The sequence below is a fragment of the Schistocerca americana genome, chromosome 3 (genome assembly GCF_021461395.2).
Source record: "Schistocerca americana isolate TAMUIC-IGC-003095 chromosome 3, iqSchAmer2.1, whole genome shotgun sequence".
Classification (NCBI taxonomy): Eukaryota; Metazoa; Arthropoda; class Insecta; order Orthoptera; family Acrididae; genus Schistocerca; species Schistocerca americana.
Genome location: NC_060121.1, coordinates 113,448,430 through 113,474,572, shown reverse-complemented (window position 1 = coordinate 113,474,572; position 26,143 = coordinate 113,448,430). Strand labels below are relative to the sequence as shown.

At 39.8% G+C, this 26,143-nt stretch overlaps 1 protein-coding gene across 1 annotated transcript in view; it reads left to right on the top strand.

Annotated features, from left to right (window-relative positions):
• LOC124605904 (coiled-coil and C2 domain-containing protein 2A) overlaps positions 1-26,143 on the top strand; it is a 348,984-nt gene that overhangs the window by 247,035 nt on the left and 75,806 nt on the right. The window lies entirely within an intron of this gene.

Here is a 26,143-nt window from a genome sequence, read left to right as displayed (position 1 = left end):
TCATTTTGTAATATAGAGACTTAGTCATAATAGAGATCATAACTTCCATTTTTAAATATAGAAAAAGGTACCCAAAAGAAACCGAACTGATTTTTGGTGGACAGAGCTTCTGTACTACTACATTTTGCTGCTAGGAGTACATAGTGAACATTCCAGAGCCAGTAAGCTGAGTTCTATCACTGAAGAAGGTTAGGACTAGTTTTGGCAGAGCTTGAGGTAACAACGGATTTATGTGATTATCTTTTTTGCAATGGCTGATTTCATGGACAGCATGCAGCTGTGAAATTCTGGTTTTTGCTCAGAAAAAGTGGAACTCTTGAAATGTTAAAAACAGTGTACTAGGATGATTCCATGGGGAAAACTCAATTGTTTGAGCGGTTTTCTTGTTTCAAAAATGGTGAAACGTGAGTTGATGACAAACCTTGTTCTAGTTGTCCTTCCATGAAAACGTTGAAAACATTTGTGCACTTATTAACAGACATTGATGATGGACCATTGTAGAAATAGTGGAGCTGTTGGGAATGACTTAGAGTGACAGAAGATTTGGGAATAAAAAGGGTGACTGACAAATTTTTGTCATGACTGCTAACTGATGAACAAAAATGCGGTCATGTGGAAGCATGCTGTGCTTTGAAAAAAAGAGTCCCGCAATGATCCAAACTTTTTTTTCAAGAATTATCATAAGTGTGGAACTTGGTGCTATGATTACAATCCTGAATCAAAGCAGTAATCAAGCCAGTGGAAGACTTAAAGTTAGCCTCACCCCAAGAAAGCTCATTAGGTGAAATGAAACATTAAAATAATGCTGCTTTTTTTTCCCTAAATGAGAGGAGTCACACATTCAGAGTTAGTTCTGTGGGGTCAGACAGTTAATCAGGCTTTTTACTTGGAAATTTTTAAATGGTTGTGCAACAGGTGTGCAGCAGAAGTGGCCTGGTTTGTGGCAGCTGGATGACTAGTTTTGCCATCATGACAATGCCCCTACTCACACAGCCCTTCCATACTCACATGATCTTGCCCCTTGCAACTTCTTTATGTTTCCTGGAATGAAAAGAGACAGAAAAGGAAAGCATTTTTCTGATGTTGATGTTGCTGACATACAGAAAAAACTACTGAGGTGCTGTCAAGCATCACAAAAGATGAATTCACCTTCACTTACCAATTCATTTGCTATCCTTGCATTTCAAATAACTCCTTTCAAGTTATTAATGTTGATGAACTCTCAAAGCCATAACACATGTGGGTCCATATGGTAGAGTATGATACAAAGTGCATACAGCATGTTATCGTATAGAATAGAAGCTTTATTTTGTTCAAATGGTGCACAACAAGAAAGCACATCTGCTTGATCTGAAACCTTAGAGAGCAACCACCCCCCTCCCCCCCCCCCCCCCCCAATCACCCATCCATAGTGTGGAACACTGGGGAAAGGTGATCGCCATGGGCCGATGATGGTGCATAGTATCTAATTGTTGTGGAATGTCAGTTGTTGGGAGAATTTTGACAACGTTCGCTTGTGGGGAGTTGTCCTGATGGTCCTCAATTGGAGTGACAAAGGGTTATGATGTTCAGGGGGTGGTGATTGTTAGGAAACCATTGGCGGACAGCCTTGATACGATGGCTGCCTTTGATGACCAGGAACTTATCAAGCAGTTTGATGCTAAGGTCATCAAATGGAAGTATTTGACATCAAGTTATATTACAAAATTGTTGATGGCCATGGCGCATGTGTGTGGCCACACTATGTTAGATGGTAGAGGTTGATATGTCATTGTCGGTGGATGTGTCATCCTGAACAACCCATGCAGGTTTTAGATGGTTGATAGATACTGTGCTGGGTGTTCCAGTCAGTAGTATTTTGAATGTGCCATGTTTTAGAGCCTTGTGTGGACCTGTATAAGGAAGCTGTCAATCAAGCAGGATTGTATCATAATCGAGCACAACATGATTGCAGACCACTAGTACCTTATGATTGAATACTTTAGGAGTGCTGTGACATTTTAGAGGTTGTATCTTGAGTTTTGTAATGTGTTCTTTTACCCCGGTGAGGAGAGCAGGAAGTTTGCTGGTTTATTCCAGTGGCATCTGTAGCACAAATTCAGCAGGAAGGGCAAGCAGCTTGACATAGAGAACTTTAGTGGTAGGGGCATGAAGGTAATTTATGTGGGTGGTGCATATGCCTAATAGCACCCTTGGTACAGCTTCTGTTCAAAGAAGACCAAGGCACATGAGGAAGGCGTTTAGTACTTGATGCCATTGTTCCACAATGCTGTAGCTTTGAGGGTGGTAGGTGGTCATTCAGTGATGATGAGTGCCACAGAAGTTACATAATTTACTGAACAGGGCAGCTTCAAATTGTCAGTCTTGATTTATGATTATGGACACTGGACACCTGTACTGGGAAATCCAAGCTTCTATGAAGGCTCTGGTGGTTGGCACTGCTGACATGTCTTGGAGAGACCGCATTGTGTGGTTGATGACTGAAAGAATGTATTGGTAACCCTCAGATTCCTGGAGGGGTCCCGCCATATCTTGAAAATGCCATATCAGTATCATAAACTGTCTGAAGTGTGGTTGTGCTTGGCATCCCACTTTGCTTTCTTGAGGAGGTATGCACATGCATGTCAATTCCTTGAAATCTTTCTTGACATTCGGCCATACAAAATGAACTATAATAAGGCGCTTCAAAGGTTCAACATTGGATGTAACGAAAATGGTTGAGGGATGAAGGAATGCATTTGTTTCGTGACTCATTCTACTGCATCTGTCTCATTGTTCCCTGTATAGGATGATGTTCAAGTTTCAGGGTAGTAGTTGTTTCATTGAGGAAGACTTAGAGCTGTTTGTTGTGCTGTTCAGCCTCCACAAATTTATCGTAGCTGATTTATGTGCGGAGAGGATATTTGTTCATGAGAGGTAATTAATGATGCCATTGTCCATGCCTTTAATCTGATGCATGTTGGTTGTAAACTGTGTGATGTAATCTATGTGGCAGAAATGTCTAGTGCATAGGTTTTTCGATGGGTTATGGATTGAGCCCTATAGTGGTTGGTGATTTGTTGATGACTGGTGGGCTGCCTTCTACACTGTCCTTGAATTGACAGATTGCCTCATAGACTGCAAGAAATTCACAGTTGTAGGCAGACCATTTACTTTTGGAAAGAGTCCGTTTTCACAAAAAAATCAGCGTGGTTGCTGTACACCTCCCACTTCAAGTCACTTGTGCCAGATATTATGGTTAACCATTTGAGTGCCAACACCATGAAAAATATATAACTTAAAAATTTTTCACACCGAAGACAGATGCCCCTGCAAGGTAGTGGGTGAATTCCCCGATATTCCATAGCGGGTAGCTGCCAGTTAGGATACATGCATTAAGAGTTCTGTAGTCACCACATAAACATAAAGTATCATCTTTCTTTGGCACTAGTTTAATGAGGAAGCCCACAGACTGTTTCAAGGTCTGACTGTTCGGGCTTGTAAAAGTTCATCAACCACTGCCTTGGTGGTGCATAGTTTATCTGATGGAAATGGTGTTGTCTGTGTCAGACTGGAGGGGACCAGGCATGGTGGGGATCTTGTGTATTGTTCCATTACTGATGGTGCACTGGGTGAATAACAAGCGAGGGGAATTCGTGGGTGGTAAGTTGTGCATGGTAAGAGCAGAGAGCACTAGAGCAGGATGTGCATTACTAACCTTTTTGGTACTTAAAGGCTTTGTATACGGCTGGTGTAGGTGCATTGGAAGTGTGTTGCACTGGTACAATTGCGTTATCATCAAAAAGTGAGGTTGTCAATAGTTTTGTAGATGATGATGTGCTGCAGTGAGTTCTTCAGATGTTTTTTGGGTTGCCGGTCATGTTGTTTCAGTCTCCTGTTTGAGGGCGTAGAGACTCCAGGTGGCTCTCAAAATAAAGAAACTGGTTTTGTTAAGTCTTAATGATTGATTTGATGCAGTCAAGTAGAAGATGATAGTGATCATCCATAGGGGTGTACTACTAGTTGTTGAGTAAAGAAAATGTGCTACGGACATGTTGCATTTCCAAGAGGGCACGGCTGATGATGCCAGCAGCTTACCAATCATTGCATGTTGAATCAACATGCCATTTGATAAATCCAGTAGAAGCTGGGAATGCCAGAGGAAATCAGCACCAAGTACCAGTTTGCTGACATGCCGATTCAAAGTTTCTTGTGACCATTGTTCTGAACCCCAGGTCCAATGTGCGAGTTTCAGAGCCTTAAACAGTGATTGCTGAGTTGTTCACAGCGTGATGGTGTATAATAGTGTTTCTGTGTGCTGTGGCAGCAAAGGTTCCAGGTCCCACACTTATGTCGGAGCCATAATCAACTAAATAGTATCGCTGTCCAAGATTATCTGAGATATAGAGTCTGCCATTGTCCTGCATTGGAGAATGTGCAGTGGTCCTTTGCTATGTGAGATGAGGTGGCTTGAATGATAATGATGATCTTGTGCACCTATTGCAGGCCATGCAGCCCTTTTGGGTGGTTACACAGCGAATGGCAGTTGCACGCAGTATCGCCAAACTATGCATGATAGCAGCAGACGAATTTTGTAGTGTCACTGGTGACGTCATGTGCACTGAGGATGCTGTCCAATACAGTGAACCATACAGAGCACAGACTGGAGGCGACATCTGTGGGTGGTCATTCCAATTGCCACGGAAGAATTGGTAGCTGTAACATAGGTGAATGTCCCATTTTCGTATGAAATGCAATTGTTAGGGCAGCCAGACAGTGCATTTGTGTTGGTGACTGCATCAACACTGGGCCCAAAATTAGTTCATATGGCACAAAAGAGTCATTGTTCACAGCAGGTGATCGGGGGTAAGTTCAGTCAGATACTAGTGGTTCGGTACGGGCCTTTTGCAGAGCAGTGGTGGTAACGAAATCACACAGGGTGTCACTGTTCAGAATTATTGAAAATCATTGATGCACTCCACAGGCAAGTGTCACTCTCACTTTTGAAGAATATACTTCGTTGGAGAGGTGGCTGTGATGCATTGTACACTCCGGTACTGCACTCGTTCATGTAATTCATGAACTGCAATGCACAATGCTAACAAAGTGGCTAAAGTTTTGATACATAAGAGCTGGTTTGGTGTGTATTTGCTGTAATTCATAGTTGTTTTGGGACACCAATGTAGATCTATATGGTAGAGAATGACACAATATACATACAACATGATACGGTATGGAATGAAAGATTTATTCAGCTCACGTCATATACAGTAAGCAAGCATTTATGCTCAAGCCAAAAACACAGTCAGTTCCAAATATAGTCTGTTGTGAAGCAAGATTGATTGTCGGCAGGGCAGCACAATGTGGTCTCCCCCCCCCCCACTCCCACCACCCACCTCACCCCCCCCCCACTGACTCCCCCCCCTCCCCTCACCTCCCCCCCCCCCACACACACACACACACATTAATAAATTAACAATCCCAGTGTGGAGTAACTGATAACATGTCATGACCTGAGAGGCAAAGGAGAGACAAGAATGACAAAAAGAAATTTTATAATGTTTAGAAGAACAGAAAGAAAAGAAGAAGAAATACAGAGTGTGGCATGAAATGACAACACATTTAAAAACTGTTTGGTGGTTTCAGTGACTGGTCCTAACAGTGGTAGCAATGTACCTATTAAAAAACAACCAAATACAAATGCTTTGTGGCAGACACGGTTTTGACAAGCGATAGACAGTTTCAAAAATACAGTCCCTAAGGAGATTACCAAAAAAAGAAGTAAAAAAATCTTTTGACTTGATGTTCCAAGCAGAGTAATAAAAATCATTTGCTTAATTGATATGACCACCCTTCAGCCACCTGTGTAATCATTCAATGACTCTGGGGATGTTTGCTAACAGATTCATATGTAGAATAATGATACCTCCTGTGGTGCCCAGGGGCACAAGCCACAACACACATGATGGCTATAATGTGCAAGTCATGAAAAAGCAATGCTTTGCAGTCCATAGCAGCCATGTGGGATTTTCAGATATGCCCCCAGACCACCAGGAGGTGCACGAAGAACTACAGACCTCTAGGTACCTCGGCAGGCAACAGCAAGAGGTCACTGTCCACATCGCAAGACCACACCTACATCTGGTCATGAGTTACTAGGGGGCAGAATGTCCCTTCCTGTTCCAGCTATTTAAAGAGACCCAGGGATTACTGATGACAATTCCTGTCGACAAGAGTGGCTGACTCATGTGCCGACTACTTGTAGTCCCTCAGTTAAGCTCTTGTTGACATACCATCAATGACAACAGCAGAACACCAAAAAGTAGGCTTCTGCATTGGAAAAGATCTTTCTTCAAGTGTTAGTTATTTCACTGTTTAGTTCTGGCTCCAGGGAATTAGGTGGAGCCAAATCCACAGAACTGTATTTCGTTTGGAACCATGGAAGAGGCAAAGTTAATTTGTAATTATAAATTGTGACAAACAGATTTTTTGTTTTCAGAAGGGCAATAATGAATTTATTGCACTCCTGGGACTCTCTTTCAGTTAGGACATAGTGACAGATTTTCTAACATCCATCTAAAAGAATGCAAACAAGAAAATCACCTCTAATTGGTGGCCAATTTCACTCCTTTCTTTTTTCAAAATGCGTGCAGAAAACAGGTTGTAACAGAACACTGACTCACTCTTTACAGCATTACTTGCCAGCTGCCTCTCAGTTTGGCTATTGTAAGGGATTTTCTACAGAAAAAGGCCATATATGATTTCAAAAATATAATCCTGCCAGAGATAAAACTCCTGTTGGTATATTCTGTGACATTTCCAATGATACTGATTTTTGTGAAGCACAAAATTCTAGTTGGGAAACTATAGTTCTATGTCATAAATTATATTCCTCTTTCAAGGACTGAGTCTTAACTTCATAACAAAAAACAGAAGGTAGCCTTAACAATATATAGACGACAGAAATTGAAACAAAATCAGAATGTGGAAACACAAAATGTGGCATCACTCAAAATTCCTAACCTACATAAATGTCCTTCCACTGGCTTTAAAGGACTGTTGTAGCTGTGTAATTTTGTAATGACACATACATATTAATGTAGGGTGTACACACAAACCACATCAGACAAAGTCCATATAAATAGGTTTACAATTGTTTTACAGCAAAAAGTTTGTCTTAATGGTATAAAGTCTCATCTTATGCAGATTCAGATGAATAAAAATGATCTGCAAGTGGTAAATACAGACATGAATGATCAAACACTAAAGTGACCAGTATGTGTAAATTTCCTTTGATCCAACAATGGAAAATCTAGTATGGAATGTAACAGTATTATGGAAAGGATGTTTGCTACTCAACATATAGCGGAGATGCTGAGTCGCAGATAGGCACAACAAAAAGGCTATCACAAAATAAGCTTTCAGCCAACAAGGTCTTGTTGTCCGAAAGCTTATTTTGTGATGGTCTTTTTGTTGTGCCTATCTGTGACTCAGCATTTCCTTTGATCCACCTGGATAACAAGATAAAATTTAGTCAGTGCACAACAAATTAATCAAGATTCCGTTTGGCATGTATCTGTCACTGTCTCACTGTGTGTACTTCAAGCTTAGGGAGATTGCTTATTTGCAAACACGTTCTATTGTCTTTCAGTATTATCTTCCAAGTAAGGCAAAAAAAGAATTTTATAACAATGAAAACAATCAATTTTTGACAAAGTAATTTATTTGGATGGATTAAAAATCTCCTCACAAAGCAGCGGAGGGACACACACATAAAAGAAGGTTATAATTTGGTAAGCTTTTGGAGCCAGTGACACCTTCTTCAAGCAGAATGGTTGAAGGGGAAGGAAGAGGGATGAAGGGAAAGGACTGAACAGGTGTAGAAAATGGGGCAGATTTCAGAAGTCACCGAGAATCGCTGGTTAGGGGAGACTCACTGGACGGGATGAGAAGGAAAGACATTGTTGGGGACTGCATCGGACAAGATTTGAGAACCTGAGAGCTTAAAGGTGGAATACAGGGTAATACACAAAGCAGAGATTGCTGGTTAAACATCATCCATAAGTTAATAAGAGTGAAAAGCTAAGTGCATTGTACATAACAGAGGTGTGAGGAGGGGGAGGGGTGAAAAATAGGTGGGCAAGATAATGAAAGATGTAGAAAACTAAAACAGAGTGAATAAAAGAGTTTTTACTATGAAGAAACTCTGAGACTGAAGGAATTAACGTAAATTAAGACCAGGTCCAAGAACCAAGGACATGACATTAGTTCCCACATGCGGAGTTCTGAGAAATTGGTGTCTGGGGGAAGAATCCAGATGGTGTGTGTGGTGAAACAGGTACCAAGATCATGACTGTCTTGTTGTAGAGCTTGCTCTGCAACAGGATATTGTGTGTTGCCAGTATATACCTTCTGCCTATGCCCATTCATCCTAATTGATAATTTGATGGTTGTCACACCGATGTAAAAGGTCAAACAGTGTTTACTTAACAGCTGGTATATGACATGTTGTTTCAGAGGTGGCTCTCCCTCTGATAGTATATGTTTTGCCAGTTACAGGGCTGGTATAGGTGGTGGTAGGACAGAGCATAGGACAAGTCTTGCAGCATGGTTGGTCACAGGGGTAGGAGCCATAGGGTAGAGAGATGGGTGCAGAAGGAGCATAGGGTCTGACAAGGATATTGCGGAGATTGGGAGGGTGACAAAAGCTATTCTAGGTGTGGTGGGCAAAATCTCAGACAGGATGGATCTCATTTCATGGCATGATTTTAGGAAGTTGTGGTCTTATGGAAATAGCTGATTGATACATTCAAGACCAGGATAATACTGAGTGATCAGTGGTATGCTCTGAAGTTGTTTTTTGGAGGGATCAGCAGTACCAGGATTTGATGTGATGGCCCAGGAAATCTACTTTTGAAATAGGCTGGTGGAGTAGTTACGTCCAATGAAGGCTAAGGTGAGAATGTTAGTGTATTGCTGTAAAGAGTCTGTATCCAAACAGATATATTTGCCTTGATTGCCAAGGTGTATAGGTGGGAAAGTTTGACATGGAAAGGATGGTAGCTGCCAAATGTAAGCACTGTTGTTTGTTTGTAGGTTTCATGTGGACAGAAGTGTGTAGCTGGCCTTCAGTGAGGACAAGATCATCATCAGGGAAAGTGGCATGGGATTCAGAATAGAACCATGTGAAATTTAATTGGGAGAAGGTATTCAGAGATTCCAGGGATTTTAACAGGTCAGTCTCACCATGAGTCCATAGGGTAAAGATGTCATCAATGTAACTAAACCAAACAAGGGCCTGAAGACTTATGGATCACAGGAAAGTCCCTCCAAGTGGCCCACGAAGAGGGTGGCATAGGATGGAACCATTCTGATTCCCATGGCTGTACCCCTGATCTGTTTATATGTCTACCACTTAAAGGTGAAGTAGTTGTTGGTAAGTATTAAGTTGGTTAAGGTGAGTAGGAAGGATGTCATAGGTTTGGAATCAGGTGGGTGCCAACTGAGGAAATGTTCAGCAGCAGACTGACAATGTATGTGGGGGATGTTGGTATAGACAGAGCTGGCATCAATGGTGATAAGCAAGGTGTGTGATGGGACTTGGGTTGGCAAAGATTTCAAATGATTTAGGAAATGGTTGGTATCTTTGATATAGGAGGGAAGTCTTTGTACTATGGCTTGCAGGTGCTGATCAACTAAGTAAGTTATATGTTCAGTGGTTGCTTTGAAGTCAGCAACTATAGAACAGTCAGGATGATTTGGTTTGTGGATCTTAGGAAGAATGTAAAAGGTGGGGGCTGCATGGTTTGGGTGGGGTGAGAAGTTGTGTAGATTGATGTGTTAGTCTTTGTGAGGGGCCTGAGATTTTAAGAAGGGACTGGAGGTCAGTTTGAATCACAGGGATGGGATCTGATGGCAGACGCTGTTTGTAGAGGTGTCAGGCAGCTGTCATAGACCTTCACTAACATACACCTTTTGGTCTAATACCACAGTGGTAGATCCTTTGCCTGCTGGAAGAAAAATGATGGAGTCATCAGCTTCTAGGGAACATAGAGCCTGGAGTTCTGCAGAGGACAGTTTAGGGTCATGTTGTGTGGATGTGAAGAAGGGTTGTGAAGCAATGCTGGATGTGAGAAATTTTGGGAAGGCTTGTGAGGGTTGATTTTGAGGTAGTGATGGTGGATTGAGCTGGGATCATGGTCAAAATGGTTCAAAACAGGGTTCAGTGTCAGGTTTGCTGTTGGATAGGTTTTGGGATTGGGTTGGATATTTCCAGTTGGCATTATGTGTGAAGGAAATTAGGTCCTTCACCAAAGCAGCATGATCAAATGCAGGTTTAGGGTTGACAATGACACCCTTAGATAATACAGCTAATTCAGGAGGGGAGAGTGCTTTAGATGAAAGGTTGAGGACACTGTATTGTTGTGACTGGTTCTTCTGATTATGGGTTGTTCTTGGTTTGGAAGGCAGTGGTGAAGGCTGTGGGATGTTAAGGAAGTTGGCCAAGCTTTGTTTGTAGGAGAGGAGTGGTGGTTGATGGTGTGACTGTTTAGGGAGATGCAAAGGGACAGGGAGGGAAACACCACTCTTCAAGTAGCTTATGAGAGGGTGGGATAGCTTTCTGAGTTGAAGTCTGGCATGTTGTTGCAGTTTGAAGTTGGCTTAATGGATGATACCATCCAAGGAAACATGATGGGCAGATAACTGCAGGATTTTGTAGAAGGAGAGAAGTCTGTTGGGATGGAAATTGGCTGATGAGGCATATAGGTCACAAATTAGGCAGATAAGAGCAAGAAAACACTATATTTCAAACTGTAAAAGAGCCTGGTCTAGAGTAGGATTACATCCAGAAACAGGGACTTTCAATATTAGGCCTGTTGGAGTAGCTACAAGGGACAAGGAGGGTTCAAGAAACAGAATGTGTGATCTTAGTTTTCATAGTGCTGGTTTGAATTTTAATATTTTCAATAATCAAGGCCATGATTGTACCAAGTATTAAAAGTACATGAAATATATTTGCTGCTGCTGCAAATATTGACATCCATTAGCTGTATAATGGAATGGTGACAACAAAAATTTGTGCCATGTTGGTACTTAAACCCAGATTTTCCACTTATAATGAGCAGTCACCTTACCGTTAGGCTATCTGATCACAACACTCAGCCAGATTGAAACTACCATATGTCGTGAGCCATGGATATACAGCCTGCAGTCATACCTCTATTATGTATATTTCTGAACAGGGGAAACATTTTGATTGAAAATTGCTTGCCCAGTCTCAGTGGATAAATGTGATATTATAAAGCCTCTGTTGTTCAGAAGTATGATGGGATGTTCCTTCAGACACGTTTGCATTTCTGAAGGAACAGCCATTGTGGCAACCACAACCATTATGAAATACTTGAAATATATTTGCAGTTTCAAATACTGACAACCAACTGCTATATAATTTAATGACAACAACGAAAATTGGTGTGACTCAAACCTGGATTTCCATGGTTGATGACCTACGGAAGTTTTGGTCTGTCTTTGAGTCATTGTTGAATGCCTAATGGTGAGGCAGTCAGTCACGATATGTGGAAAATCCAGATTCGAGTCCTGGTCCAGCACAAATTTTCATTGACGTCATTCGATTATATGGCTGAAGGTTGTCAGTATTCACAACAGCGAGTGCATTTCATGTATTTTGTAACAGCTGTAGTCACCTCAGTGCCTGTTTGTTCAGGCATGCGTGCATGCATGTCTAAAGGTACACTGTATTGTACTTCTGAACGATAAAGGCACTGCAATATCATTAGTATTAAAAGTTACTTAAAGCAGATTCAGCCACAATGTTTGTTAATGTTCAAATGATTCAAATGGCTCTGAGCACTATGGGACTTAACATCTATGGTCAACACTCCCCTAGAACTTAGAACTACTTAAACCTAACTAACATAAGGACAGCACACAACACCCAGGCATCACGAGGCAGAGAAAATCCCTGACCCCGCCGGGAATCGAACCCGGGAACCCGGGCGTGGGAAGCGAGAACGCTACCGCACGACCACGAGATGCGGGCGTTTGTTAATGTTATTTACCTTATAAACAGCATTAATAAATAATGTTGTGGAGGATGACAAATAACTTTGAAAAGAAACATTTGTCCAGCAAAAGAGAGCAGTAGGGGTTCTGTGTAACTGAACACCTTCAAAGATCTTGTAACTCTTACAGGCAGTTCCCAGTATATTCATAAATGGCATTTGTTGCTAGTAATAAAACTCAGTTTCAATTTATTTATGATTCACACAGACATAATGCAAAACAAAAAATGTTTTTGCTTACTCATCTAGGTTTCAGAGAGAGGTTCTGTGTTTTGTATTATGGTTTGCTCACATCTGAGGTAAAGCGAGAAAGGATTAGAAAGGACAGTCTGTGATGTGGGTTCTACCATGAGACAGGAAATGGATTGGTATGGAATATGTTTTATCTTACACTGTAGTTTTGAAAGCATACAATATACTGTTTTAAGCCATTCGAATAGATTCACACGACTGTAGGTTTATATCAATGATGACAGTCTATTGAATAATTTTGCGTTAAGTGAGTCTTTAGTTTCTCCTGCTATGTCTGCTGATCAAACAGTTCATGGATGTACTGCCTGTTCATACTGTCTAGTGGACACAATATTTCAGCAATCAGCCCAGGTGTGCTGTTGTACTGTAGGTGTAGTCTACCTATAAAGAAGGTAGCTTACAAAACCTTCATTCTTGTGATACTTGGGCAATGCCTATCACTCTGGGACCCTTCCATGAAAGGATTTGTGGATGAAATACAGAAGATTCAGAGAAGAGAAAAAAATTTTTGTCACAACTTCATTATTTATTATGAAAGCATAAGAAAAATGATCACCCAACTCCAGTGGCAGATGCTACAAAAAAGATATTGTGCATTATGACAAGGTTTCCAGTTAAAATTGCAAGAGCATAAATTTCTAGAAGACTCAACCAATATTTTGCTTCCTCCTAGATGTATTTTGTAAAAATAAAATATAGGCAACTCATATATAAATTTTTCTGTTTGTTTTAGTTTCCCTTTGTCCTTTAGGAAACATGGCCACTGAGTCCAGTTTCAGTACGAACATCCTCAAAAAAGTCAGATATATTTGTTGTCATACAATGTAATATATTTCCATCATGACTGGGTTTCCCAACAATTTTGTCCAAGCAGTTGTCAGAGAAAACATTTATCATCCTTTCACAGGATGTAGTTTCACATTCATCTCTTACAAAACTGTAACTATCCCAACTGGCTGTTGCATGATTTAAGTCTCTTCCAATTATGAGAGTATAATTGAGGAACATATCTATCAGCACACTGAGGGATTTTCTTAAGTTTTCAATTACATGTGTGGTGAATATGGTGGTCAGTGGAAGGATCCAGTTATAAGTGTATATCTGCCTTTGATACCAAATCTTATCCAAACAATGCAGTTTCAGTTTCTAAACTGAAGGATTTGAGTTTCTTGTCTACTGCATCAAATACATCGCCTCTGTTTTCTACCTAGCGTACCTATTCTTACAGTGTACACTTAGATTTACCCCAAAAAATAGTTCTGCAGTCGATGTCAGATTTCAGCATGTTTTATATTTCTAGTATTTTAAAAGCACCACTCCTTTTAAGGACTGCTTGAAACACTGGGACTTTGCTGCTAATGGTGTGACAGTTGATCGCAATAATTTCAAGGAAGCAACCTCTGACCTGTAATCACCCATCTCCCATTTCGGGTCTAGATTATCACAGAACCTGTGAAATCTCTGATTCATGCCTTTCACAGGGCTCGTAGCCAGAGAGCCCCAATCAGGTCTGGGAACAATGCTGCAAATTATGATTTCATCGAAACTGCATGAGTGAGCAAGGCTGGAGTTCTCAAACTTTTTTGCCAGTTGCTAGAAAGAACCAAAAATGTCATCAAAGACCAGGTGACAGTCTTTGTTTAATTTAGCATTTTCCAAAATCTGCTGTTGTCTGTGTCCTGTTTCATTAGTGGGTGCTGGAACAGCCTTTTTAACATGATGAGCAGACATCGCAGAGCAGATGAAGTGATCCTATTCATCTTTTGTTGCAATTTCTCTAAAGGGAACCATTATTCACCATACATTTAAACTCTCAATGATTAACAGACCCCTACCCTTTTGTATTTGCTTTCCATTGACACAGACACAGCAGGCTTCCCAACAGGTAAAGTGTGTCTCACTGGATTAGTTTCAGTTCACTTCAGTGAAGGTGTTGTTTACGGCAGTGCATGTAATACCCTAAGTTCTCCTTTGTCATTGATGTACCACTCAAAGTCAAATGGATGAGCAGTGGTAGATCCTGTATTTCCTATAGAGAAGTACAATATCCATAGGAGAGGATATTACTTGAGATTCCTTCAATTTCTCCATTCAAATTGGCTTACAGTGCTTTGATAGCAGTCAGGACAATTTCTGTCCACATATGAACAGCTACTAATCCATCCTGTGCCCAAGAATAGCTCACAGTTGGACTGCATTCTGACTAGTGTAGTCTGGTGGTCATTAGAAGGATGAAAGTATAATTTTATGTCTGCCTCACAGTGTCTGTTGATTGACTGTCAGGCCTCACTGGTTCTGTTCTAAATTTAGAATCTGTTACACTACAAAAATGACAAGTTACTTTTAAAATCTGAAACTTCAACACTGAAGAAAGTTCTTTGTGTTATAATGACAGAAAAACCCAAGATGAAAGAGTTAAATGATTGTGTGGCATTATTGGCTGGGAGCCCCTGTATAGAGTAGGTCAGCCACCTGGTGCAAGCCATCCTATTTGACGGTACTTTTGTGACTTATACATTGATGAAGATGAGATGAAATGATTGGTACAGCACAAACATTCAGTTCCCAAGTGAAGAAAATCTCCTGTAATATCTTGGATGGGAATCAAACCCAGGCATCGTGATCTAGAGGTAGCGACACCACTCAGTAGACCATGAACTGTGAACAAAATTCAGATACAAGCTATAGATTGAAGATAACTAAGTGTATTAAACTGTTTTCAAGACTGAGATACAAGTTAAAGATTGAAGTTAACTTTGTGCATCAAACCTTTGTCAAGATATATTCACTAACAGAGCTGTAAAATAGTATTAGAAACAGAGCTAACGTATGACAAATGTGGACAATACGCACTAATGCTGAAAGTGGAAATGAAACAATGTGATATGAGAGTCATAATACTGCAAAACAAAACAGTATCACACAGTGCAGAAGCTGATTTTGTAAGAGCTCGATTTATGTAACAATGGTAATATTTAAAACAACAACTTAGAAGAAATGGGTAAATACTGAAAAAAGTGGAAACATTGCACTAATCACATAAATACCTACAGTTTAGTAAAGGTAAATGGTTTTTAAATTGATATTGATGCCAAAGTTTGGAGAATATACAACTGTAGCTCACAATTTACTATGAAATACATTAAATACAACACTTTTAAGTCACCAAAAACTCTGAAAAATGTGTATTTTATTACCTAAATACACAATGAAATAAGGGAGAGAATGAAGATACCTTTGTCACATTTTCTAAAAAGAACAGTTGCAGTTCTCAATTAACAATATGGTATGGAGTTTTCAAGACTCTCTCACGAATGTTCAGAATTACCTGCTTTTATTGTTGCAGCACTGTAAATAGGAGGGAAATAAATAGTAGTGTCAGTGGCCTTGAGAAACAACTGAGATTACTAAAATTATCCAGGGCCTAGTGTGATCCATGTCAGATTCTGTTCAGAATGTTGTGCTACATCCCATTTAACAATAATATACCAAAGATTGCCCGAATAAGAAACTGTGCTCAGTTGTTGGAAGAAAGCACAGTTTATACCTATTTACAAGAAGGATAGCAAAACTGATACACAAACATTGCCATCCTATCTCATTGCTGTACATTTGCTTGAGAGTCCTAGAAAATATTCTGACGTAAATATAATGAAATATGTCAAAAGGAATGATCTCCTCTATACACCACCAAATATGGATTCCAGTAACATCAATTATTCAAAACTCAATTGACACTTTTTTCATATGAAATCTTGCAAACAATGGAGCAGGACAATCAAGAAGGTGCACTATTTCTTCTGTTCTGAAAAATATTTTACATAGTAGCACACCAATGTTTATGAACAGAAGTATGATTATATGGAGTAGCAAACAAAATTTGTGACTGGTTTGATGATTTCTTGATATGGGTGATGTAGCTTATGAAGAGTCATTGACAGAAGTAGATGTAACTTCAGGTGCACACATGGAAGTGTATTGGTACCCTTGATGTCCATTAGTGACCTGGCAGGCAATATAAATGATAACCTCAGATGTTTTGCAGAAGATACAGTTTCTGTAATTAATTACTGGCTGAAAAAAGCTGCACAGATATTCAGTCAATATGTTGATAAGATTTCCAAGTGGTGCAAAGTTTTACAACTTGCATTATATATTCTGAAATTTCAGACTGTGCTCTTTGCAAAATGCAGAAAAGTAGTATCCAATGACTACAATATCCGTGAGTCACAATTTGAATCAGTTAATTTATACAAATAACTGGGTGTTACAATTTTTGGCGATATGTAACAGAATGATCACATAAGCTCAGTTGTAGTAAAGCTGATAGGCTTCAATTCATCGATAGGGTACTGGGAAAATGGAGTCAGCCCACAATGGAGACTGCTTACAAAACACTTCTGTGTCTCATCTTGGAATATAGCTCAAATGTGTGAAACCCATATCAAATACAACTGACAGGGGTATTGAGTGTATACAAAGAAGGGCTGCATAGGTGGTCACAGTTTTTCTGAACCATGGGATAGCTTTGAGATGCCAAAAAAACTGAATGGACAGATGATTGACGAAAGATGCTAAATATACTGCAAGAGCGTACTTACGGAAGTTTGTGAAGCAGTACTAAATAAAAAGTCTGGAGATAGGCTTCAGCCCCATATGTACTGCTTCCAGAAAGACTGTGAAGACAAGATTAGACTAATTGCAACATGTGCAGTAGTATTTATATATTGTCATTGTTACTGTGCTCCATGCACAATTGAACGAAATCTGAATATGTGGTACAACACTATGTACTCTTTGTAATAAGAAATTAAATATACTTACAAAGAGGGTCATAGCTGAACTGCAGGCCAGTTATAATATACAGTTTAAAACTGGAGATAAAACAACTTGTGATACTTGTGAATCATAAATGTGTATCTGGTGTCAGTGTGACTGTCCCTGTTTGTTGCATGTAGTCTACAAGGTAAATGTGCCCAGAATGAGATTTTCATTCTGCAGCGGAGTGTGCGCTGATATGAAACTTCCTAGCAGATTAAAACTGTGTACCGGACCGAGACTCGAACTCGGGACCTTTGCCTTTCGCGGGCAAGTGCTCTACCGACTGAGCTACCCAAGCACGACTCACGCCCCGTCCTCACAGCTTTACTTCTGCCAGTACCTCATCTCCTACCATCGCAGAAGAGCTTCTGTTAAGTGTGGAAGGTAGGACACGAGGTACTGGCAGAAGTAAAGCTGTGAGGACGGGGTGAGAGTCGTGCTTGTGTAGCTCAGTTGGTAGAGCACTTGCCCGCGAAAGGAAAAAAGGGCCCAAGTTCAACTCTTGGTCCAGCACAAAGTTTTAATCTGCCAGGAAGTTTCAAGGTAAATGTGGCTTAAGTCTTCTGTTGTGTCTTAACAAAAGGTGAAGTGACATAGACATACAGTAAAAACTGAATTCTTTAGTTTTCTTATGGAACATTATGGCATTATTGTAACAAATATAGCAAAACTTAAATGTCAAGCAGGATGATGCTTCATTCACGGTGGAATCCTTCAGTACATCGGTTAGAGTTGAAATTGGCCACTAATGCAAAATAAATGTTGAAGTAAATGTTACTTTTACCAATAAGTTAAAAAGTCTATAACAGACAAAATGATTTTGGTCTTCAGAGCAGATTCACTTCATGCTGCCAACGAAATAAGGAGGTAGACACTGTTCTTTTATTGCAGAAGCTTGTAGTTTCATTGAATTTTCTTCACTCAGTATGTGAAGTACTTTGTTTTACATGTGGTTTTTCCAAGTTTGAAATTGTTTATTTTGGTAAAGAAAAATCTGAATAATTAGACAGGCTTTTTTATGTGTTAAAACCTATCAGAAACTATGAATATCAAGTATGAACTTTTCAGTGAATATAATCTAGAACTTGACAATATAAAAGTTAAAGAAATATTAAGGTAATATCATGCAAAATTTTTCATGGTGGTTGTATTCATCCCACAACAAAATGGGCCTGCAGAGCACATCAGTGTGTTGTATAGTATATATCTTGCAGAAACTACAATTTCATCAAAAAAAATTGCAAAAACCACTTTCTACCTATACATCCAGACTCTGCAAACCTCTGTACAATGTGCAGTAGTAACAATTACTATTGCTTCTTTGTTTTCCATTCATGTATGGAGTGTGGCAAGAGTGGCTCTTTAAACCATTGTGTGTGCTGTAATTACTCTAATCTTGTCTTTATAATCCCTTCAGGAGCAATAGATAGGGGTTTTATTCCCCAGATACAATGTAATATACTTAAAGTAACCACTGAATACCAGAATATTTTCTGGGTATGCATACTGAGTTGCCAAGGTGATAGGTCAGTCTTCATAAATCAACATATCTATGCATAAGAGATTTGGAAAAGGTTCAATATGAAAAATGCAACAGCAGTTGACACTACAAGTGAGAATTATTGCAGGCAGGAGAATCTGAAGAAGCTTGGTTATCTACGAAGCCATGAAACTGTTAGTTGTCTAATAAATTTAACTGTATTACTAGACAAGATGTTTCATTTGTCATAAACTATACATCTCAGTTTCTAGAGCAGCCAAAGGAGAGGCACTGGAAGAGATTGTTCTGGATCTATAGGTGCTAGAAGAGTTAAGTTCCTTTGGATATTGGATTTTGTATATCTCAGGAGATGAAAACCAGAGATATTTGGTTATTCTAACTTTGCTGGTGCACCAGTATCAAAAACGCCAGTCATATACCCTTGGTGAGGCTGTGAAGAAGCAGTGTGATTAGACAGATTATTAAATGGTTCATTAAACTGGAAGATGTAACTAATTTTGTAAGGTGATTAATACTGCTGTTATGAGATGAAATTCATGGATTTCCTAAATTTGGTGATGTAGGTTATTCATTTTGAATGAAGATTGTGGAAAGTAAGGACATTTTATTCAGCTTGCAGAAAGTCAAAATTAATTTGCTGCAATATTTGTATAAAATCAATTCCAATAAAATGATCTTGTCACTTATGTAAGCAAGTAAGAAAACTGACACGGCTACTTCTTTTTTCCCTCAAAATGATTCCTTTCACTTTAATTTGAGTTATGCTTAACTAGTTTTAAGTGCAAATAATATTAAGCTATATCATGATAGCTTATTGGTAATACAGTATACAGATTAAATTCAGAGGGTTGCATCTTACCTTTTTTCATGCACTTGATAATGGTTTGCAGAGCATGTATGTTGATATTAATGTGTACATTAGTTTGTTCCAAATACTTTAAGGTTGTTCTTCTTGATGAGTGAATAAACGAACAACTTCCTTAAAAGTTTATGTTAGTTTTGTATAAGCGCATGAACATGAAAGTTTTAGGGTAAGTGTTGAGATTTTGTGCTCATGACAAACTTCTGTTTAGTTGTCAGTTATACGGCAATGTGGAGGCTAGATAGCTTTATCGTAAAATTTATTATTATTGCTAATCTTTTCCCCATGGAATGTACGTGTTTGACACAAGTATCACACTCTTCTCCTCTCTCTCTCTCTCTCTCTCTCTCTCTCTCTCTCTCTCTATCTCTATCCATCTCCTATGTCACCCTCTCTTTGTGTAGCTCCTCCTCCTCCACAGTCTCTGACCACTTCCTCCTCCCACTCTCTGTCTGTCCACCGCCTCCTTCCACTTTCTCTGTCCGCATGTGTAGTCTCTGTAAGGCATGCCGATACCACTCACACAACACACTTCCTTCTCCACCCTGTCTACCCATCTTCTCCTCCCTGACCTCTCTGCCCATCTCATCCTCCCTACTTCTCTCTGTATCCCCATCTGCCTCTCTGTCCACCTCTTTCCCCTCTCCTCATCCAAATAACTTTCCCCCTCTCTCCATCAATCCCCTCCCCTCTCTGTCTCTGGCTGTCCCTTCCTCCCCCACTCTCAATCTCTTTCTTCCCTTCCTCTTTCTTTCTACTCTGTTTTTTGAGGGGAGCCTGCACATCAGGTACTAGAAAATGGTGTTTTTTCCCCTGACATGTAGGTTTTCCTGCAAATCAGCTTGATAAGAAGGACCGATAATACTCTAAAATGATGTGCCAGGTGTGAAGGGCAGCCTTCATGTTGGGTGTGAGAAAGCTGTTTTTTTCTCTTGAGATGCAGGCTGCATGCAAAGCATATCAATAAGACAGACCAGTATCGCCATACAACATGCCCACAGTGCATAGCTGCCTACATGCAAGAGGCTGAAAAACAGGTTTTCATCCATAGCTCCAGACCTATGTGAGTTAGGAGGTTCCCCCCCCCCCCCCCCCCCCCCCCCCACGCCCCCAAGTGTCAATACTGGTTTTTTAATTAAGCTGTTATGTACTTAATTTTTTTGAAATTGATTTATTGGTTTAGGAGGAGGTGCTGGACATATGTACATACCGGGTGATCAAAAAGTCAGTATAAATTTGAAAACTGAATAAATCATGGAATAATGTAGATAGAGAGGTACAAATTGACACACATGCTTGGAATGACGGGGGGTTTTAATAGAACCAAAAAAATACAAACATTCAAAAAATGTCCGACAGATGGCACTTCATCTGATCAGAATAGCAATAATTAGCACAACAAAGTAAGACAAAGCAAAGCTGATGTTCTTTACAGGAAATGCTCAATATGTCCACCATCATTCCTCAACAACAGCTGCAGTCGAGGAATAATGTTGTTAACAGCACTGTAAAGCATGTCTGGAGTTATGGCGAGGCATTGGCGTCGGATGTTGTCTTTCAGCATCCCTAGAGATGTTGGTCGATCACGATACATTTGCGACTTCAGGTAACCTCAAAGCCAATAATCGCATGGACTGAGGTCTGGGGACCTGGGAGGCCAAGCATGACGAAAGTGGCGGTTGAGCACACGATCATCACCATATAATGCGCACAAGAGATCTTTCACGCATCTAGCAATATGGGGTGGTATTTTTTTTTTCCTAATAAAACCCCATGTAATTCCAAGCATGTGTGTCAATTTTTACCTCTCTATCTACATTATTCCATGGTTTATTAAGTTTTGAAATTTATGCTGACTTGTTGATCACCCGGTATATTCTGCCATTATATATTATTCCTAGTTGTTCCTGACCATGTGATGCTGTGGCCCAGCCTTGTGAAATGGAAAAGAAAGAAAAGGGAAAGCACACATTTCTACTATGAATGGGAATTGGATATTATTGGATATCTGTCCTAATCCCCTCCACACACACCCATTCCTCCCACCTCCATCTATGTCTATTTCCTCTTCCCCATCTGTTTGTCCATCTCCTCCTCTCTCTGTCCATCACTTCCTGCCACCTTGCTCTGTCTATCACCTTCTCCCCCCTCTCTCTGTCCATCTCCTCCTTTCTGTTTTCTATGCTCATTTGCTTCCAACCCATTGTCTATCTCATATCTGCCCCCTCTCTCTCTGATCTGATCCTTGTTTGCTGTTATTGCAACAACTACAGAGTCTGTAGTAGTGCCAATCATAAGCCAATAAGCCATAAATATAATGTTCCTGTTTGCTAACAATGTTTCACGCATTTATTTCAGTACCCTGTAAAAATTTGAAGTAAATGATCAAGTACTTTCTGAGATTTTTCTTAACAATATTTCCTCTTTATATGTTATATATATACAGGGTGGATAAAATTGCTGTTATAAACTTCTAGGACATGTAGAAGGTAGTGAGTACATAACATTTTGAATAGTAACCCATGTCCAGAAATGTATCGTTTCCATTCTACAACAGTTTCAATGCAGATGATTATCTCATCCACACCCACATGAGGAATGTAGTTAGGCGTGACCCAGTACAATTGTTGCAATCCATTTGAAAAGAATACTGACTCGTTCCATTATTACTTACTCATTTGCATTACAACTTACACCTTATGATTTACATTGGTCGATAACAACAAGAACCCAGCATCCACGGCACCAGCCGCAACATACCGGTGCTTTACAACAGCAGCTGGATGTGGCAACCACCAACGTTGTTACACACATTGTACCTCCGAAGCATGTTCTGGTACACTCTCTTCATCCCACCTGGTGTCTCTTCAGTGTATTGTGCAGTGGCCAGAACTCGTGCCAGCAGATCTTCCTCTGTCTCTGCAGGTGTCTCATAAATTAGGCTCTTCATACGACCCCACAAGAAGTAGTCCATAGGGATTAAATCTGGCATTCATGGCAGCCACGCAGTTGGATCACCACGGCCTATCCATCTTTTACCATACCGTCTGTTGATATGTCTCCAGACAGTCAGTGAAAAGTGAGGTGGTGCTCCATCATTTAAAACCACATTTCCTGACGGACATTCAATGGCACAGCTTCCAACAATGGGTCCATTACGTGTCATAGGAAGACTAAGTATGCAGGACCCGTGAGCTTGGATGGAAGGAGGTATGGTCCAATCACATGACCATCCAGAATCCCTGCCCACACGTTAATTCCAAACCTGTCTTGAAATCCCTGAACATGCATGGCATGAGGGTTTTTGTCCACCCATACATGGCTATTTCGAGCATTTAGAACACAATCCCTTGTGAACCTACATTCATCTGTGAAGATAACTCAACGTGGAAACAGGCGCGTCGATGCAACAGTACAGGAACCATGTGCAGAAGGTGACACGTTGTGCAAAGTCTGCTGGACACATAGCGTGTACCCTTTTGTAAGTGGTACAGATGTAATTGTTGCTCATGCAGGACATCCAAGATGGTACTGTGACTAACAGCCATTGCACTTGCAATTGTTCGCAAACTCATTGATGGGCTATCTTCAATGCGACGCAGTACACCTTCTTCAAATTCGGGAGTGCGGCGTTTCCGTGTAGCACCACAGTCCTGCCTCCTCACGGTGAAGGTGCCTGTTTCTCGTAGCCGTTGTGTAACTTGGGCAAACAGTTTGTGCAATGGAGTGTGACGGTGTGGAAAGCGTTCGTGATACAGCTGAATAGCAACCCTTCCATTACCCCAGTTTCACCAAACACAAGGAGCATGTCTGTGTATTCGGCAAATGTGAACTGCACAATGTTTCCTCTATCGGTGATGCACAGGTATTGACTCGGTCTCACAGCAAAGCAGACAATAAGTGACATCTGGGGATCATTTGACGTAGTACATGTCATCATGTCTACCCTGTTGCATTCCAGGACAGGGAACTCTGAGATGTTTCTCTTGCCCTAAGCAGACGTTGCCAAGGTACACATCTGAACTGAAACTATTGTAGAACGGAAACGGTACAATTCTGGACACAGGTTCCTATTCAAAATGTTATGTACTCACTATCCTCTACATGTCCTAGAAGTCTGTAACGGGAATTTCCGACCACCCTGTGTTTGTACATATATATTTCCTCTTTATACATTACATATTTATTTATATTACATATATTTAAAAACTAGGTATATAAAAATTCATGTATTTAAATGAAACATTGTGTCAAAATTTTGAAGAAATTGGTGAAGAAATTTTGGAGATATAAGATTTTGAACTAACATTTACATTTTTAAGTTTTCCCTTATGACTATTACACATATCCTTATATATTATATGTGGCGTTCCAGTAGGTATATAAAACATGCACATGTTCGAATGTAATGTTATCCAAAAATGTGAAAGGAATCATTGAAGAACTTTCAGACTTAAGATTTAAACAAACAAACATTTACATTTTTATTTATATAGAAGGTAGAGAACTGTAAGTCTATTTTTACCGGTTGCAGACATAGTTTGTCACTGGAAATGTTTAGCTGTATACTCCAGGTTACCTAATTATAGTATCAGATGTTTTTGCATTGTGTAACATATCTGCATAACAGTGACTTACAGTGTAGTTGTTAAAACAAATCATAAGACCCTGTAAGATGTAGTCATGAAGTATGAATTATCACTCCAAATAATTCAAACTATGACCTTGAAACCTGCTGATGATATTAGAATTCCTCAACATGCCCATCCTCCAATGTAACACTTTTTTCGTAATGGTGGATGACTTGGTGGAAACCTTGATTGTAGAAGTGTGCATTTTCGTACTGTAGGTAACATTCCACCTCTAAAATAATTCCATCATCATTTTGGAAATGGCTCTTTTGTAATTGTTTCTTCATCTGAGGAAAGAAGAAGAGGTCACTGGGTGTTACAGCAGGAGAATACGCAGTGATGAGGCAAAATTTGATAGCCCAAGGAAGCAGCATGTGTGTCTGTCTCCTGGGAAGAATGAGCTGAGACATTACCATGGAACACATCCTTGGAAACTTTCCATTATGTTTAATTTTGCCAACCTCCAGTGACCCTGTCAAGAAATTTTGGTAGTATGCTCTACTGACAGTTTGCCCCTTCTGAACATTATAACTAAGATCACAACAGACCCAAAAAAACACTCAGCATCACATTGTCCAATGAGTTGGGCCTTTTTCCTTTTTGCTGGTGATGAAATCACATGTTTCCACTGTTTGCTTTGCTTCTCTGTCTTAGAGCCATGGTCATACATCCAGCATTCAACCATGGTGGCTAGGCAGATAAATAAATCGTCTGGATTGAAACAACTACATCATTTCCGCTACTGCATTGGTTTAGTGGGTTTTTGAATGGGTATGAGCAGTTGCTAATGCAGTGAGCAGCAACTTTTATCTAATTCAGCACATCCTATGAGATGATGAAAACTGCTCTGTGACTGATTTTTACTTTTCTCGCTATCTCCTTAGTTGTGATATACTGGTCTTTGACCACCAGAGCCTCCATGTTTCATGTGGTTCCCAGTTCTTCACAGAAAGATGATCTACTACTTTCTTCTTCATTATTTAGACTTGTTTGACCACAATTGAAATGTCTGCACCACAGAAAAGAAATTACTATGTGACACTTCATTTTATGAGTGAGCTGCATTATTTTGTTTGGCTTCTCTAACAATAAGTTGCAATACTGCTGTATGAGGATTTCAATGTGTACCACAATTGCTGACTTGAAGCTGCAAAGCAGAGGAAGAATGTATCTTCTTTTGGGATGATATTAAAACTTCGTGACATTACTCATAAATACATATTGACAACAGTGACATGTACATTGATAAAAGTTTAGCTATTGTCAGTCTTTAAAATGCATCACATTTAAGTAAACTGAGATACTTAATCTTTAAAAAATTTAAATATTACAACAGCTACAAATGATATCTCCTAACTCAGTTAAGCGTGTTTCAGAATGTTCAATCGCTCTCATATTTTATGTTCCATACAGAAACCAAACCTCTTAATACTGAGTTTGAATCTTTTTTCGTCTTAAAAGAGACAGTCTATAACTTTTAGAAGTGCTTACTCCTTCTTTTGGAGCAGAAGGCAAGGTAGTGTGTGGCTGCTACCAGACAAATTCACAGTTATTATCCGTATCTTGTTGTGACCATACTGATTGGTGGTTTCAGGAGTCACAGTAAGTTAGTAGTCTGAATGTTGTTTCATCATTTTGCATAAGAACTGTTTGGTCTGGTATACATGTCTGTTGTTTCATTCAATGTGACACTAACTGCACTTATTTTCATCCAATAAATCATGTAGTCACATGATAACAAAGTTAATTTATCCCATTGTATTTCGATATTTATTTTACTGTTATTATTTTTATTTGTGAAGCATTGTTACTCAGTTGTAGTAATTAGTAAAGAAGCCCACAATCTACACCTACATTTATACTCTGCAAACCACTGTAAAGTGTATGGCAGAGAGTACTTCACATTCTATCACGTATTTAGGTTTTTTCCATTCCAGCCACAGTTGGAGTGTGGGAAGAATGAGTGCTTAAATGTATCTTGCATGCTCTAACTAATCTAATCCTGTCTTCATAA